Source organism: Polyodon spathula, chromosome 3, assembly GCF_017654505.1.
Source record: "Polyodon spathula isolate WHYD16114869_AA chromosome 3, ASM1765450v1, whole genome shotgun sequence".
NCBI lineage: Eukaryota > Metazoa > Chordata > Actinopteri > Acipenseriformes > Polyodontidae > Polyodon > Polyodon spathula.
Window position 1 is genome coordinate 58,664,508 of NC_054536.1, and position 15,700 is coordinate 58,680,207.

A 15,700-nucleotide genomic window follows, 5' to 3' on the forward strand; every position below is an offset into this window, starting at 1 on the left:
CCTTGGTGAAGTGAAGACAGTTATTTGACTAGATGATTTACTTTATAAAGCAATTTTCTAAAAAGTCTTTTTTTGTCAGCCATTTTATGTCTGCACGGGTTTGTATTTTTATTTGTAATTTACCATCTGAAGGGTACATATTTTTAACCAGATTTTTAGTAGTACATTAGTCTCCGCGTACAGAAACATCTTTGGCTTAAGGAACACTCTTATGGTGAAAGAATTTTCCCATTGTAAATGCTCAGCCTAAAGGAACAGGAACTTTGCTTAAAAGAACACCTTTTTGGCACTGATAGCGATTCATTGCTAACCGATTCAAAACTGATACAGTACTGCTTTGTAATCTCATCATCATCAAACTCAACTGCACACTGGCCCAGTCCAGAGTCTATTTCTTTTTTTTTTTCTGAGAGCACTTTAATGACTAGACAATCAAAACGCAAATTCGCAAATCACAGTTGACAGATTTGCTCAGGCAATAGGTCAATGTTCAGTTCATGTGACTGGTTTGCTGGGCGATGTGATACTAAAAGGTGTAATTCCGTGAGCCCGAACAGAACTGGACAACCTGATCTGACTAAACCGTTCCACGTTCCTGTGTTGTGCTTGTTTGTTGAACAGCCCGGTCTGCTCAAGGAGCAGTTCCACACAGTGAAACAGTGTGGAACCCTGCAGGTAAAGTCTATGGCCAAAAGTTTTGCATCAACTACATTTCTTTTTGGATTGAGACATAACAAATAAAAAAAAAACATAGATTAGCATAATTTAGATGTTTTATTTATCATCATGTAGTCAAATAAACTATATAATGATATCGCAAAAGTCTACCGGAAACCACAATAGTTGTTCAGTAGTATTTAAGGCATGTTGGATTTAGAAATGTCACATTTCTTAATTGTCAGTTTTTCGTTAAGTATGGAAAACTACAAAGTGGAATGTTATTCAATATGTTAACATAGCAGATATTTCACAGGCTTCATTCGAATGTGACGCAAACTTATTTAATTATATAGGGAGATGCGAAACTTTTGGCCATAGCTGTACTGCTAAATCACTATATTCTAATCGATAAAGTACAACTGTACATGCAGTACTAGCAAAATACAATAAATGTAGCCTCGATTCACGATGGTCTGTACTGTATAGCAAGATTTTTTTTATATATCAGACCCATAATATAAATGTTATGGTTTATTATATATGATGTAACTACTGCTTGGAACTTTGTCTAAAAAAAATGATTTCATAAAAAGGCTAAAACCTGTTCCACAGTAAACAAGCTAAACATGTCAGAGTCTGTTCACGAAATTCCACCTTAACGAATGGATGGCCAAAATTCAGCATAAAACAAATACAAGCTTTTGGGATATTAATTTGTTAAGTGTTTTCATAGAACGATGTTTTCGCTTATGAGTTGTAACGAATGTATTTGTACTGTGGCTAGGTTTTGAGATGCATACATGTGTGTTTTTTTCTAGAAACATTTTCATACTAGCGTTTGTACTAGATAAAATCTAATTGATGCATATGAGTAATAAGTTTTGTGACTAATTTGAAGCTATTAATATGTTTCAATATTAACTAAATCACTGGTTATCTTCATTTTGCAGTACTTTCACCTTTACCCTGATGACAACGAAGTGTCCAATAGTTCAGATTTCAGCTTCATGTTGACAGAATGAACACACAAAACCTGTCATCCAAGTTTCAGGCTGTATTTACATATCTTCAGTTGCTTAAGTGAAAATACTTGAGACATTGGCTGCTGTGATGCCACATCCTGTTTACGAAGAGGTGTTGTCCGCTCCAGCAGGGTATCAATACACTTTAGGAAACCAGCACTTATAATAGGACCTCAGTTTTATGTCTCATCCAAAGGACGGAGCACAAGCAGGTTAACTGACTTGCTCAGGGTCGCATACAGTGAGTCAGTGGCTGAGCTGGGATTGAACCAGGAACCTCCTTGTATCAAGCCCTTTTCTCTAACCACTGGACCTTGGAGCAGTGCTGTATTACTATAACCCTGAAGTGATCGGTAAACTTTGATTGATTTAAGACGGAGAAAAAAAAGTTCGCAACCTATGTGTCTCCACCATGTCTACCTTTCATTTGGATCCTGGATCAAGAAGGTACAATTCACTAGCAATATAATAACCCTCATTCCCCTAAATGGAGGAAGATGATAAACTAAAGCAGGCCTTTGTTTTGTTCTTTCTGTGCTTTTATTATATCCATAATATATTTAGATTTTTTTTAAAACAGCTCGGGGAGGTAAAACAGCCCCGTTTAAAGGTCTCACACAGAAACATTCTGCAATGGAAAAATGCATAACGATATCTCCTCTCATGACTGAAATTTCAGAAAGCATGAAAGAAATGATCCATTTAGGATTCACAGGAAGGTCACCATGATAACTCAGCAAAACAAACAGATAAAGAAAAGTCTGCTGTTGAGTCACTAGTAAGTATTGGTACATATATAAATCCATGGAATTCAAAAGATATTCAATTTTTGGTGAATATTGTTACTGGACAGATGGAGCAGATTCACAAGATGTGCTCAATGCAAAGCAAAAAGGGATAGAAGCATTGAAAAAAGTAAAAGAAACAGGCACTGACACAATTAAGAATATAAAGATAATGCCATTATTCTCCAAAATGAAAAAAGTCACAACTGACAAGCAAGTCAAACAGATACAGTGCCGAGAAAAAGTTTGTGAATCCCAATGATAATTATGGAAATTCCATAGTTTTGCCATGACAGCCTTCTTGAATCAGCCATTTCTTAAACATCCAATAGGGTTTATATTAACTAATTCCATGTGTTTTGAAACAAAATGATTTATGAATTAGACAAACAATGAGTAATTAATATTCAGGGTATGTGAAAAAGTAAGTGAACCCCTGGTTTTATCAGTTCAATTAAAGGGATAACTACAATCATATGTTTAAATAATTAGGTAGATCTTCAGGGATGAATATGGGAGGCCCCATCTTGTATAAAGATCAGAAACTTTGTGAGTTTGGTCTTCACCATACAGGTGTGTGGAAACACGTCATTTCTAAGGATTTGGGGCTCCAACAATCCACTGTAAGACAAATAGTCTACAAATGGAGAAAGTTCAAGACCACAGTCACTCTACCCAGGAGCGGTCATCCTACCAAAATCTCTTCAAGAACAAACCGGAATATCATCAAGGAAGTCACAAAGAACCCCAGAGTAACATCCAAGGATCTGCAGGCCACTCTTACCTTGGCTAATGTGAGTTTTCATGACTCAACTATCAGAAAAAGACTGAATAAGAATGGTGTTCATGGAAGGATAGCCAGGAGGAAACCACTGCTCTCTAAAAAGAACATTGCTGCCCATCTGAAGTTCGCCAAAGAGCACATAGATGATCCACAAGACTTCTGGAACAATGTTCCCTCAACAGATGAGTCAAAGGTAGAACTTTTTGGTCTCTGAGAAACGTTATGTTTGGCTTAAACGAAACACTTGTTCGAACAGAAGAACCTCACCCCAACAGTCAAGCATAATGGTGGGAGTGTGATGGTTTGGGGCTGCTTTGCTGCCTCAGGACCTGGATGGCTTGCCATCATTGACACAACCATGAATTCTGCATTGTATCAGAAGATTCTAGAGGAGAATGTCAGGCCATCTGACCTGGAACTGAAGCTGAACTGAAAGTGGGTCATGCAGCAAGACAATGATCCTATACATACAAGCAGATCTACAAAAGAATGGCTGCAGAAGACAGAAGAAGAAATTGCACATTTTAGAATGGCCTAGTCAAAGTCAGGACCTAAACCCCATCAAAATGTTGCGGCAGCACCTGAAGCAAGCTGTCCATGCAAGGAGCCCTCAAATGTCACTGAGTTGAAGCAGTTCTGTAAGGAGGAATGGACCAAAATTCCTCCAAACAGAAGTGACTGACCAACAGTTAGAGGAAACACTTAGTTGAAGTCATTGTTGCTCAAGGGGGTGCCACCAGTTACTGAATCTAAAGGTTCACATACTTTTTCACGCATGGATATTGAATGTTGAATCATTTGTGGATAAATAAATGTTGAAAAAGTATCATGTTTTTGTGTCATTTGCTTAATCAGGTTATTTTTACCTATTAGGACTTAGTTTAAGATCTAATAACAGTTTAGGTTTGAAATTTGTGAAAATCCTAAGGGGTTCACAAACTTTTTCTCGGCATTGTACATGCAGATGAAAGCAATGTTATAAGGCCTCTCTATTTTGCACAAAATATGGATGAGAAGAGTAAGCTTGAATTTAACAAGAATGGGCAACATATCCACCTTCCCACTTTGAAGAAGATCAAACAATGGTGACTGGATTTGCTATGCAGAAGGTCCAAAAAAGTGATTTTTTGATACCACTTCACAATGCCATTGATATTCTGTGGGAACAAGATTCTTTACAAGAATGCCCATCATCAACATGGTATATCATTGATGCAATTTAGATGCAATCAAAGAGAGACCAGCAGGTTGCAATTGTATTCATATAGTTATGATGTACCGCTATGATATAGACATAACCTCCTCTCTTAACCCTTTGCCGCCTAATCAGAATTCCCATATTTGGATATGCACATGAACATGTTGTGTTTTATTGCTTGTTGTTCAGTAACTTTAAATCAGAATTTAAAACCCAATATATTAATAGAAAGGTCTGAAGTTGCTGTTTCCAATGATATAATTTGTTAACTAGTGGAATATAAAAAAAATTATATAAGCCACGCCCCCCCATAAAAAAAAATCGAACAAAAAGTTCAATACAACCACAAGTAGTACAAACAAGTATGAAAACAAGCTATTTTATGTAAAGCAGAATAACGTAGCCTACATGATGGGACCACGGCAAGTAAAAAATAAAGAAAAAGTATATATTCAGTAGAAGAAGTCGATAGAAAAAAATAACTATATGATGATAAAGCACTACATGTAATACAAAGTAAATACAAAGCAATTTTTGCATGTAAAATGCAAGTTGTTGCAGTCAGTGCAAGCAAATAATGTACCGTCATCGTCAAACACAGGCAGCTTGTCTATTTTCAAGTGTCTATATAGAAAAAAAAGAAAATATATATATATATATATATATATATAACACAAAAACATTCAATATTACATATTGAATCTAAATACGTATTGAATTACAAGTTGAGAAGATAATTACCTTCAAAGGTACCTTCAAAAACTGCCATAGATGAGAAGTCTGTGTTGCCTTCGTGCTGTGTTTACATGGCATATCTCGAACTTCCTCTGTAACTCGGTTTCAAAAGTCGGCGCTGCCGATCGCATTTCCTGTACATGACTTTCTTGAAGTGTATCATTAAAAATACACAGAGGGAAACATTGGGTTTTTTGTTTCTAGGGCCTAGGTATACTCAGTAACAAGCCTCAGAAAGACTAATTTGATTACCTCATGGCTTATTATTGCTGTGAGACGTCACAGAAGACAGGGAGTTTTTTCAGTTCTCAGGCACCAAAATTAGAATGGTCCAGCGGCAAAGGGCTAAGGGGGAAGAAAGAGCTCACCCAAACTCAAAATCAGGAGTCTCTACGGCACGAGAATATGTCCCAATTGATGACTTGCAAGTACCTGATTGGAAGGTGTACAACAATGACCGTTAAACCAATTTAAAATGTTTGTGAACTGTAAACAGTATGGAGCACATACTTTTTAGTTTTACCTTAATATTAGGCAGAATTATATACGCAATTTTTCGCTGGATAGGCTAAACTTTGCAACTTGATATAATACATTTTGCAAGAGCAAATCCACCCCTGTTTGTGATGCTCACATTCAAATGTGAAGATGTACAATGTTGTGAAATGGATTTACAAATTGGAGGCTAAACATCTAAGCCATCTGACTAAACGTATATTCGATTACATGACTCCCCTCATTCAGCATGTGTTAGGTCAGTTTCCATCACCACCAGGCAGATTACTCACAGGAAAAGTATGACCTCAAGATTCTTATATTTGAATATGAGCTTTGTATTGAACACATGTGCAATTGTGTGTCATCAGCAAAGAAAAACAAACTCGTGGGTGACCTTGCCAAACCAATTTAAAAGGTGGAATCAGTCCCAATATAGGATTGTGACTTCTACTGACTAAAAACACATAAGCAATCCAAATGGTTAGTGGTTCAAAACAAAAGTCCACGATTAGGTCAGGGAGAATGTCAAGAATTACATGAAAAAAATGTTAGGATGTACCCCAGTGCCCCACTACTGTACTAATACTTGACTGAAGAAAAAGCCATTCGCTGGGAAATGCAGCAGTTGATTTGTTGTTATGCCAAGGCTAAAACTAGGTTAAAAGGGAACAGTTTGAGAAAATGACTTAGAATCCAATTAGCCAGATAAAATCTAAGAGCCTGAATCCATATGCTGTCTTGACTTTAGAAGAGAGAGATTGATAGTAAAAGCAGACCTTTTCTTGATCAATGCACTATGTACTGCCAGGTATTGTAAATGGATTACAGAGTGAGGCCACCTTTTATTTTTAGGTAAAATGGCATCAAGTAAACCAGAACACTGGCTTCATTCAAACATTGGATGAGCCACCTTAGAACTGACAAAAACTGTGAAATAAGTGTTTTACTGTAAATTTCACATCCATTACCAGGTTTGCGCTACCTACAGCTAATCAGCACTGCATTTAAAAGGCTGTGCCATTAAAGGGTGAACAGCATCCCTACTGTCTTGTGCACATTCTTGCAAAATCTTTTGACATTCAAAGGAAAAATAAAAATAGATGCTTTGATGATCCCGACAAGTTGTCAAGAGCTTACCCAGTGTCAACAAAAAGTTTTATAAGAAATTGTTCTGTATTCTCCCCTATCTCGTCGTGCTCATTATTGCTTGCTAAGAGAATGCTTTCTTGTGTGGCAATTTGTTTCCCGATTCCAGACTGTCACATTTACACTCTGTTTATTCTCACCTTCTTTGTGTTATAAATGCATAAACACATGTGTGGCCAACAGAGCTAAAGAGGTACAAGGTCCATTTTTTAATTTAAGTACAATACCCAATCAACAATAAACCTACCCACCACATAATACAAGGTAGGAGTCTTGTCTGTCGGTTCAGTTATTTTGTGGCAATGGCACAGCACACAATTAGAATATTAAATGGGGGTGTACATAAATCCTGCGGCCTGTAAGCAACAAAACCTGATTTCAAACAAAAGGAGTGTTTCCCTAGAGGCAAGAACTAAAAACACTTTAGTTTCCACACTTAGAACATAATTGATCGTATTGGTGGCTAACAGGGCCATCAAGAAACATGGTTCCTGCTAGTTCACTTACAATCTGAAACTCTTTTATGGAAACATTTGTAACCTGGCCTGGGTACTACTACAAGTAAAATGGAATCAGTGTTCTTGTTGCTGAATTATCAAAATGGGGATTTAAGCAATTACCTGTTACTCTAATGTGTCATTACGACCAACCTGTGCCTTTATAATATGGTAGGCTAATTTGCTAGTATCTTCCTTGCTTTTAGATTCAGTGAGTTATCCAACATTAACAATAACACTGCTGTGGGTGGACGGACAAACGCAGGCAAACACACACACACACACACACACACACACACACACACCAGAGTTGAAAGAATATATCTGCTGACCTGGCTCAGCAGAACTGTTCCTTCAGCTAGGCAGTAAGATTGTTGCTTTGATCTTCCTGGTTTCAATTCCAGCTGCTGGCACTCAACCTCCCTCAGATGATGATATCAACTCAGAAGAAATCGTCTCCCCGCCAGCCTGATGGGTTGGAAATACAGTATGGTAGTAGGTCAGCCTGGTACTGGTTAAGGTGTTGATTTGGATAATGATTATTTTATGTGTGGTCACTAAACCAGAAATCCACAACTCAGACATTTCATGGGGTCTTGTAAGTCGTCGTATTGGACTTAGAATCGAACTGCAATTGGTGTTTTTTTCCCTACAGCAAAAAAGATGCTAACAACGATATGGTGTAAACAGCTTTTGGAATCTAGCCCCATAGTTCTAGCAATGCACAATGGTTCTTTCTTTACTTAATGAGTCTTAACAAGTGCAAAACACTTACATGGGTGTCTCAGATATGCACAGAAGATATTACTTCATGCAACATGGTACAGATCATAATTTGTGTCACAAAAAGAATTAAAAAATTGCTTTTCTTTGTCTATTTTCACTCTAATTAAAATAATAATTTAAAAAAAAAATGATTTCCTTATTCAATGCTCAGAGGACAACCAGAGGGAAATGTGGTATAAGCTGCATCCTGTGGTTTGGGAAACATGCAGTCATTTCTAAGAAGCTGAAATTTATCATGGCAGCTATTTAAAAATGGAATGAACATCTCCAGTTGGGTTATAAAAGGTCTGCCTAAAGAAAGATGCAATGCCTTATTTGTTCCAGCTGCAAAGACAGGAGTGTCCTCAAATGGTAAGAAAGAAAAAAGACACAGAATGTCAAAATGGACAAAATCAAAGTCATGATCAGTTCTGTAGCGAAAACACAAGTTGGGTTGTAGACATTCACAAAGTAGAAACCAGGAGTAAGACATGCATGTTTTAACACTGGTGCAAACCTGAGTAAGACATGCATGTTTTAACACTGGTGCAAACCTCAGCAAGACATGCATGTTTTAACATTTAATTTTTAGGATCAAGTAAAAAAAATTAAAAAAGGCACTTGCTATCAGTAGATGGTGCTTATACAAAAACACTTTGGCTAATCTACTGTTACATATTAGTGACACAATAAAATGTTAGAAAACTACACCTGAAGCAATTTACAAAAATAGCATGTGGCACTTGAATTGCTTGTGAATGGCACGGGATGAACAGGTACAAAATAACTCGTAATAACACTTTATTAAAATAAACAGTTCTAGTAATTTAGAGTTTAAATGTTTTCCAGTTTTCATTTTGAAAAAAAAAATTTCAGGTTTAATATTGACATAAGCCTTAATGTTTACACAGGAGTACCAGGAGGTGGACAGCTTAATGTCGTTTATTTCACATTCTGTATTAAATACAGATTCTTTGCAATACAAAAAATGGTGTTTATAAATATTGGCAATATAAGGCCTTGTCAATAATTAAGGAACCGTCTCAGTTAAATATTGGTCACAATCATTAACTTTGTGCAGTTGAAAAAAAAAAAAAAATCGTGTTGATTTGCGATCCGCCAACTCAGAGACACACTTGGTCGCACACTCTGTCAATTTCTGATTTAAAAAATATAGTTTATTAAAACAGACATTATTTTCAAGACAAAAAAGGAACCACGATGCGTTTCAACACAATGTGTCTTCGCCAAGTAGTTAATTATTATGACTTTTCAAGGGAACCATCCTAGCTTATATACAGATATTATTCAATCATTCAATTAATTACACTTATCTAGACATGAATTATTAATTATTAATTAGCACTCAACATGACACCACTATTCACTAATGATTAAGACTATATTAGTTAACATTCTAATGATCACAATTAAGTTAGAAATTGACATCCAATGTTTAAAATCTAATTAATGATTAGTTCTTAGTCAATCAAAACAGTATTAATTAAATATCTCAATTACATGCATCTTTTACTGAGCCTAAAACGAATGCTGTGCATAAAAACAGATCATAATTCATTTTCGGAACGGCATTCCGCCTCTTCAGTATTCCAATCTTGGTCTTCTGATTGAAAGTAGGATTCCGGTCCTGGTCTTGTGATTGAAAGTCAAATTCCGTTCCTGGTCTTCTGCTAGAAAGTAAAAACTACTAATCACAGAGCGCCCACTAGTATACAGTGACATCAACTGTTTATGTTACACGCAGAATACATAGTAAAATGACGTGCCAAAGTTTAAGTTAGAATTTTGATGGTTATAGATGTGTATGTCCTCTGTTGTACCACGCTGCTACTCCAGTCCAGAACACAAGAAAACCAAGTTAGAACACACACCGAATTAAAATTCACTCACTAGCACCTCTCTAACTTCGTACTTTTTGTAACAAGTGAAACAGCGACACATTTTGCTTTTTGTTTACACGCTATTTTGTAGCGATGAGGTGCACTGATGGAAATAGGAATACAAAACAATTCAATGATATGACGACGGTCCCGGAAAAAAATTAATAAACCAATCAGTGTCCCTCAAGACACTCTCACGATGACAAGTCGCTTTTTTTTACAAAACAGTACTGTGTCTGTTATGAAGGAATGTCTATCGGTGCCTTGAAGATGTTCTTTTAAGCGAAGTTCCTGTTCCTTTAGTTGGAGAAAAATCAGTTTTCACCACAAGGGTGTTCCCTTAGTCGAAGTGTTCTCTTAGGAGGTGTTCCTATATACACAGAAACTACTGTAATATATAAGGCCAGGGCTTCTCAAACTCTGTCCTGGGGACACCTTGTGTCTGCTGGTTTTCATTCCAACTGAGCTCTCAATTACTTAACCTTACCCTTAATTGAACTGATAATTTGCTTAATTAGACCTTTTTACTTATTTGCAGCTCTTAAACAGTTGCAGATTTCAAGTTTGCTAAACATTTTTCAAGTAACTTGAACTCTGCAACTGTTTAAGAGCTGAAAACAATTAAAATGTCTAATTAAGCAAATGATTAGTTTTGCATTTCAAAGGTGGCAACGCTACTATTTATGAAGGCTTTTATTTATTTATTTATTTATTGTCCTGTGGCTGCCTTGAATATTTTTTTTTTTTTTGCACGTACTACTACTGTATATATGAATGCTGTAGAATACGTGGTTGTAAACATCTAACACTAGTATATACAATACTCAAATACATGATCTTGAATGTGCGGTTCTTATGGACGATATTACTATCATTGCTTGCACCCCGCAACCTTTCTTTACACATTAAGAACTGCATGCATATATATATATATTATTTTAAGAAAAGAGTTAGAAGGGGGAGGGCGGCAAATTTTTGTTTGTCTAGGGCGGCAAAAATCCTTGTGACACGAGTGTCATTGTGAAAGGGGCTAACTACAACAACGTTTGTTAAATTCTTATTTTACGCATGCACGCTTAAAAATGCAGCACAACTTAAATTGTTCACGTAATCAAAAAATAAATTTAAAAAATGATGTCATAAAAATATTAAATGTCCGGTTACAAAATTCTGTGAAACTTGAATATATTACTTAACAAAAGACGGCATAGTAATATATTGCTGCTTCAAAATGCCGCTGAATGCACCCGTAACAATGCAGATTAAGTAAGATAAACACAAATTACAAAAGCCCATTGTGAAGTACATTGTGTAATAATAATAATAATAATAATGTATTGACTCAGCAGTCTGCACTATGTGGACTTGTTTTGCTGTTCAGACGCAGAGAGTGTTGCGCGGGGCAGGCAAACACAATGGAGTCTTTAAAAAAATCATCACAGTAATATTCTACTCACAGTTCGTCGTTGGATTTAACTTAACGTCAAGTCTGTTCTGCTGCTCACAACTCTGCTATGCCATTGTTGTCTACATATATATTTTTTAAAAAATCCAAACGCCGCTCTTTTGAGACATATTTACTGCATTATTATTAGTATAGTAGCGCACCTGACCAAACATTATATTCTGTGCTGAAAGAGAAAGAAATTCAAGTATGAATATCAGTGTACATTATCGGCTAAAATAACAAAAACTGCGATAACCGATTGTGTTTTTTTCCTTATATTGGTGCCATGCGAACAAGCTACTGATTACACTGTAACAAACAGTATAATTGTAAATCTCGAAAAACTACTCACTTCTAAATCTTTTGTAGTCATCTTTGTATTACTTTAGTATAAATACATGTTAATTTGGATTCATATGTTGTTTTTTTCTGACTTTATGTGAACGAAAAGACACACATTTGCCCATTTTCCCATTGGAAATAGTGATATTTTGAAATATCACTGTCCTGGTCACAAAAGCAAAGTTTGTGGGGAATAATTGCCATTTTCTATATTTTTGAGGCATAAGCAACTAGGAAATAACACTTACTACCCAGGAACAAAAATTGTGTTACATAGTGTTAATATCAGTCACGTGGGGATTTCTATTATACATTCTGTTGACTACGTTTCGAAGAAAGTAAACGAGAGAGGAGAGAGAGAGAGAAAGAGAGAGAGAGAGATATGAGATGGTCGAATCAGTTTTGACGACAAAAAAATATAACTACACCGTCCAGGTGATTGACAGTTAGTTAACCAGTCACCCCCCCCCCCCCCCCCGCCTGCCGACGGTGGTCCACCTTTGTGTCATACCTGGTGCCCCGGCTAGCCCACAATTGGGTTAAATACAATGGTTCTTCATTTCTATTTTTGTGCTGAGGTACAAATGGCAATCCTTTTCTCCAAGTCTCTGCAACTGTGTGCTGCTTAGGCAGAACTCTCAGTGAAAGCTCAAGCTGCCTCTGGAGTTTAATTCAGTGGGACAGGTAGGTTACTCCCCACACTTGACTTAACCATGGGACAGATATTTATGCATCTAAAGGAAGCCTTGGGCAACAGGGCTCACAAATAACTTGTTTACACCAGCCACTTTAAAGCAAGCTTAGCTTTAAGGCAGCTTAGCTCTCAGGACAGGTTTGTGTGTGTGTGTGTGTGTGTGTGTGTGTGTGTGTGTGTGTGTGTGTGTGTGTGTGTGTTTGTGTGTAAATCCAGCAGCCCTAGTTCCAGATTTCACAAATGCGGTGGCTTTGGTCTGTTTTGTTTTTTGCTCTACCGTGAACGCATCTATCTGAGTCAGCTCATGCAGAGACATGCTGTGAGCAACTCCCCCAATGTCAATGTCACTCAGCTGTCTCCTTAGGCAAGGGAGCACTGGCAACTTTATCTTTAGGGTTAGAATGCATATAACTGCATAAAAAAAACATGCATTGAACTAATTGTTTGCAACACTTAAACCAAAATTGACATTTTTCCACTTTGATAATGGTGTTGCATTTACTTGTCATTGCTCAAGACTGCAGCAACCAGCTATAAAGGACAAAGCACTGCACTTGTAATCATTCTACTTTGCTGTCTGCCTCTGTGAGCGAGCCTGCATATTATAATCCCCTGAGGAAACCTCTGGGAAATAAACATCACATTTCGGTTCTGTAGATTGAAGAGGGAAAACCTCATTCATTAAATTGAATAAAAAAGAAGAAAATGGGTTTTGGATAATAACTCCTTTCATCCCAATTGTAGTTTACTATTGTCATTTTGCGCAGTACTTTAGTATTGAATGTGAACACAAGCTTTCTTTTTATTTATTTATTTGTTTCACTGACAGATTTCTGCTCTGCAAGGGTCAAGTTTCATTATACTTTTATTTGTAATAAATCCAGGCAGCAATGTATCTGCTATGCTTCGCCATGGGGAATAAATAAATAAATAAAGTCTTGTTCTTAAAGCAGCCTTGTATCGGTTTCCTCGGATTCAGTCAATCAGAATCAAGGTTTATAACATAGTGTAGCAGGTGCACCACGGAGCATGAGACCAGGTAGCGTCCAGATGACTCTGCCCTGCACAGTATTCAGAGTAAATTAGTGCTGCATGAAGACATATTTGAGAAACTGAGGACCCAATCCAGAATCAACACGATGGGTTGACATAAAAACGAAATACCTTTAAACAGTGCTCTACCTCTTGCACTGTACTGGAAAAAAAATGTGCAATTGAGAGAGAACGACCTACAAATATATACACTGTAGAACCAATATATATAGTTTTAAAGAAATGAATAACTACTAGCAGGTGAAACTACCCATGAGAAATCAGCGAGCACTGTCAGCTATGAAGATTGTTGTCTTTTGAATACCACACACAGTGCACTTCTTCAGTCTCCTAACAAGTGGCTGCAGAAAATGCATGTTAAAACAAGTTAGGTAAAATATTGCTGTAGAAATATAATCAATTATATTTTAGTTTTTAGCACCAAAATAAATGTCATTTTTTATCAGCATATTTTATGAGATGCACAATATAACCTATTTTATGCCTATTACATACAGTAGATGTACAGTACTCAAACATGTTTGAGAATGTTTGAGTGTCTGACAATGTGCATATTATACATAGGAGCATATGTGTGTGTGTGTGTGTGTGTGTGTGTGTGTGTGTGTACATGTGTATGTACAATAAGCCTGCAATAAAAACATTTTAAATGTGGAATGTACCATTTTCCTATCATTTATTTTTACTATCTGTTTGTTTTACACTTGGATACTTTAGAAATGTTTCCTGGGCAGGTGAAGACTGCATACACATGGGACTGCACCCACAAATTTCCAGACATGTCGAGAATACTGACCTCTCTGGTCATATTGTAGATGATGCTGGGCAACCCAATTAATATAAAACACTCACACACTTAAAGTGGTTGCAGCTAACAAAACACTCATAAACTAATATGTAATTCTATTCGCCACTTCAGTGCCTTATTTCATAAACTAATCAAGTGTTTCCCTAATTGACTGGCATGCTTTGCTGTCAATAATATGCTTTGACCCTGAAGACACTGCTAATTTAAAAGCAGCTGGAGTAAAGTGTAGAAATAATCTATTACAATCAAGTAGAGTGTCCTGTTTCAGAAGTTTGATGGTGCACAATATTTTTGTTTGTTTGTTTGTTTTGTTCTTAACCACAACCGGTTGCTCTTATTTTACAGTACACAGTGTTGCATTGAAAATAATATAATCGCAATGTGTTACTTTACTCCAACACTCCATTCTCCCGTAAATAAAATCTGAAGGTGGCACTTGCTTTATACAAAAATCATATACGCTACTACTTTCGCTTCTGCACTGCACGACTGATAACTGTTGCAATGCCTGTTCTCAGTGCTACTCCGAATCTCCCCTCAGCATCCGCTTTCTGCAATGCCAACCACACGAGCAAAATATTTTAAAAAAAGCAATAAATACAGAACTTAAAGGGGTTTTAAACGCACAACTTACTGTGAACAATTTCACTCTGCGAAAAGGCAAAGCGAATCTGAGGGTGCAAAATGTGTTCCTGTAGAGGCGGCAGCTAATGTTTCTTAACTGAAAAAGTCACTCCGATGAATACGCGGCTCTCAGGCTGCTGCTTTGCAAAGAGAACAATATGCAAGAAGCTGCTATTGACGTCACGATGTAGCCAAGAAGGAGGGTTCAAACTGATCTGAAATGAAACTGCATTTAAAGGAGAGAGAGAGAGAGAGAGAGAGAGAGAGAGAGAGAGAGAGAGAGAGAGAGAGAGAGAGAGAGAGAGAGAGAGAGAGAGAGAGAGAGAGAGAGTAAACGGTGGGAAGGCCTATTTATTTGTACTGTCATAATGAACGGCGTTGTGATTCGTTCAAAAACGAGTATTCAGACAGACAAACATTGCTACTCATCATTGTTCCTTCTGCGTTCATATTCTGTGTATTAGCCTGCAGCATACTATATATATATATATAGATATAGATATAATATATATATATATATATATATATATATATATATATATATATGTTGTATTTACATCAATTTGAATATACTGTGAACTGTCGGTGTCAGTAAGTTTGACATACATACCTATGGAGGTTGCAGTTGCAACAGTTTGAAGCTGGTCAAGCTTGTTTCGGTGATTGCAATACTGCTTCAATAAAAAAAAAACAGAGAAATGTAAATGTCCTTTAAATTGAACAGACAGTTGACAAGGACAT

At 36.7% G+C, this 15,700-nt stretch overlaps 1 protein-coding gene across 1 annotated transcript in view; it reads right to left on the reverse strand.

Moving 5' to 3' along the window:
• The window catches only part of LOC121313246 (neurocalcin-delta), a 93,903-nt gene extending 78,702 nt beyond the window's left edge, over positions 1-15,201 (reverse strand). The window contains exons 1-2 of the mRNA XM_041245584.1: positions 14,970-15,201; positions 7,658-7,793 (exon numbers count right to left, since the gene is read on the reverse strand). The gene's annotated coding sequence lies outside the window, so the exon portion shown is untranslated. The remainder of the gene's footprint in view (positions 1-7,657; positions 7,794-14,969) is intronic.
• Positions 15,202-15,700: the final 499 nt, after the last annotated feature.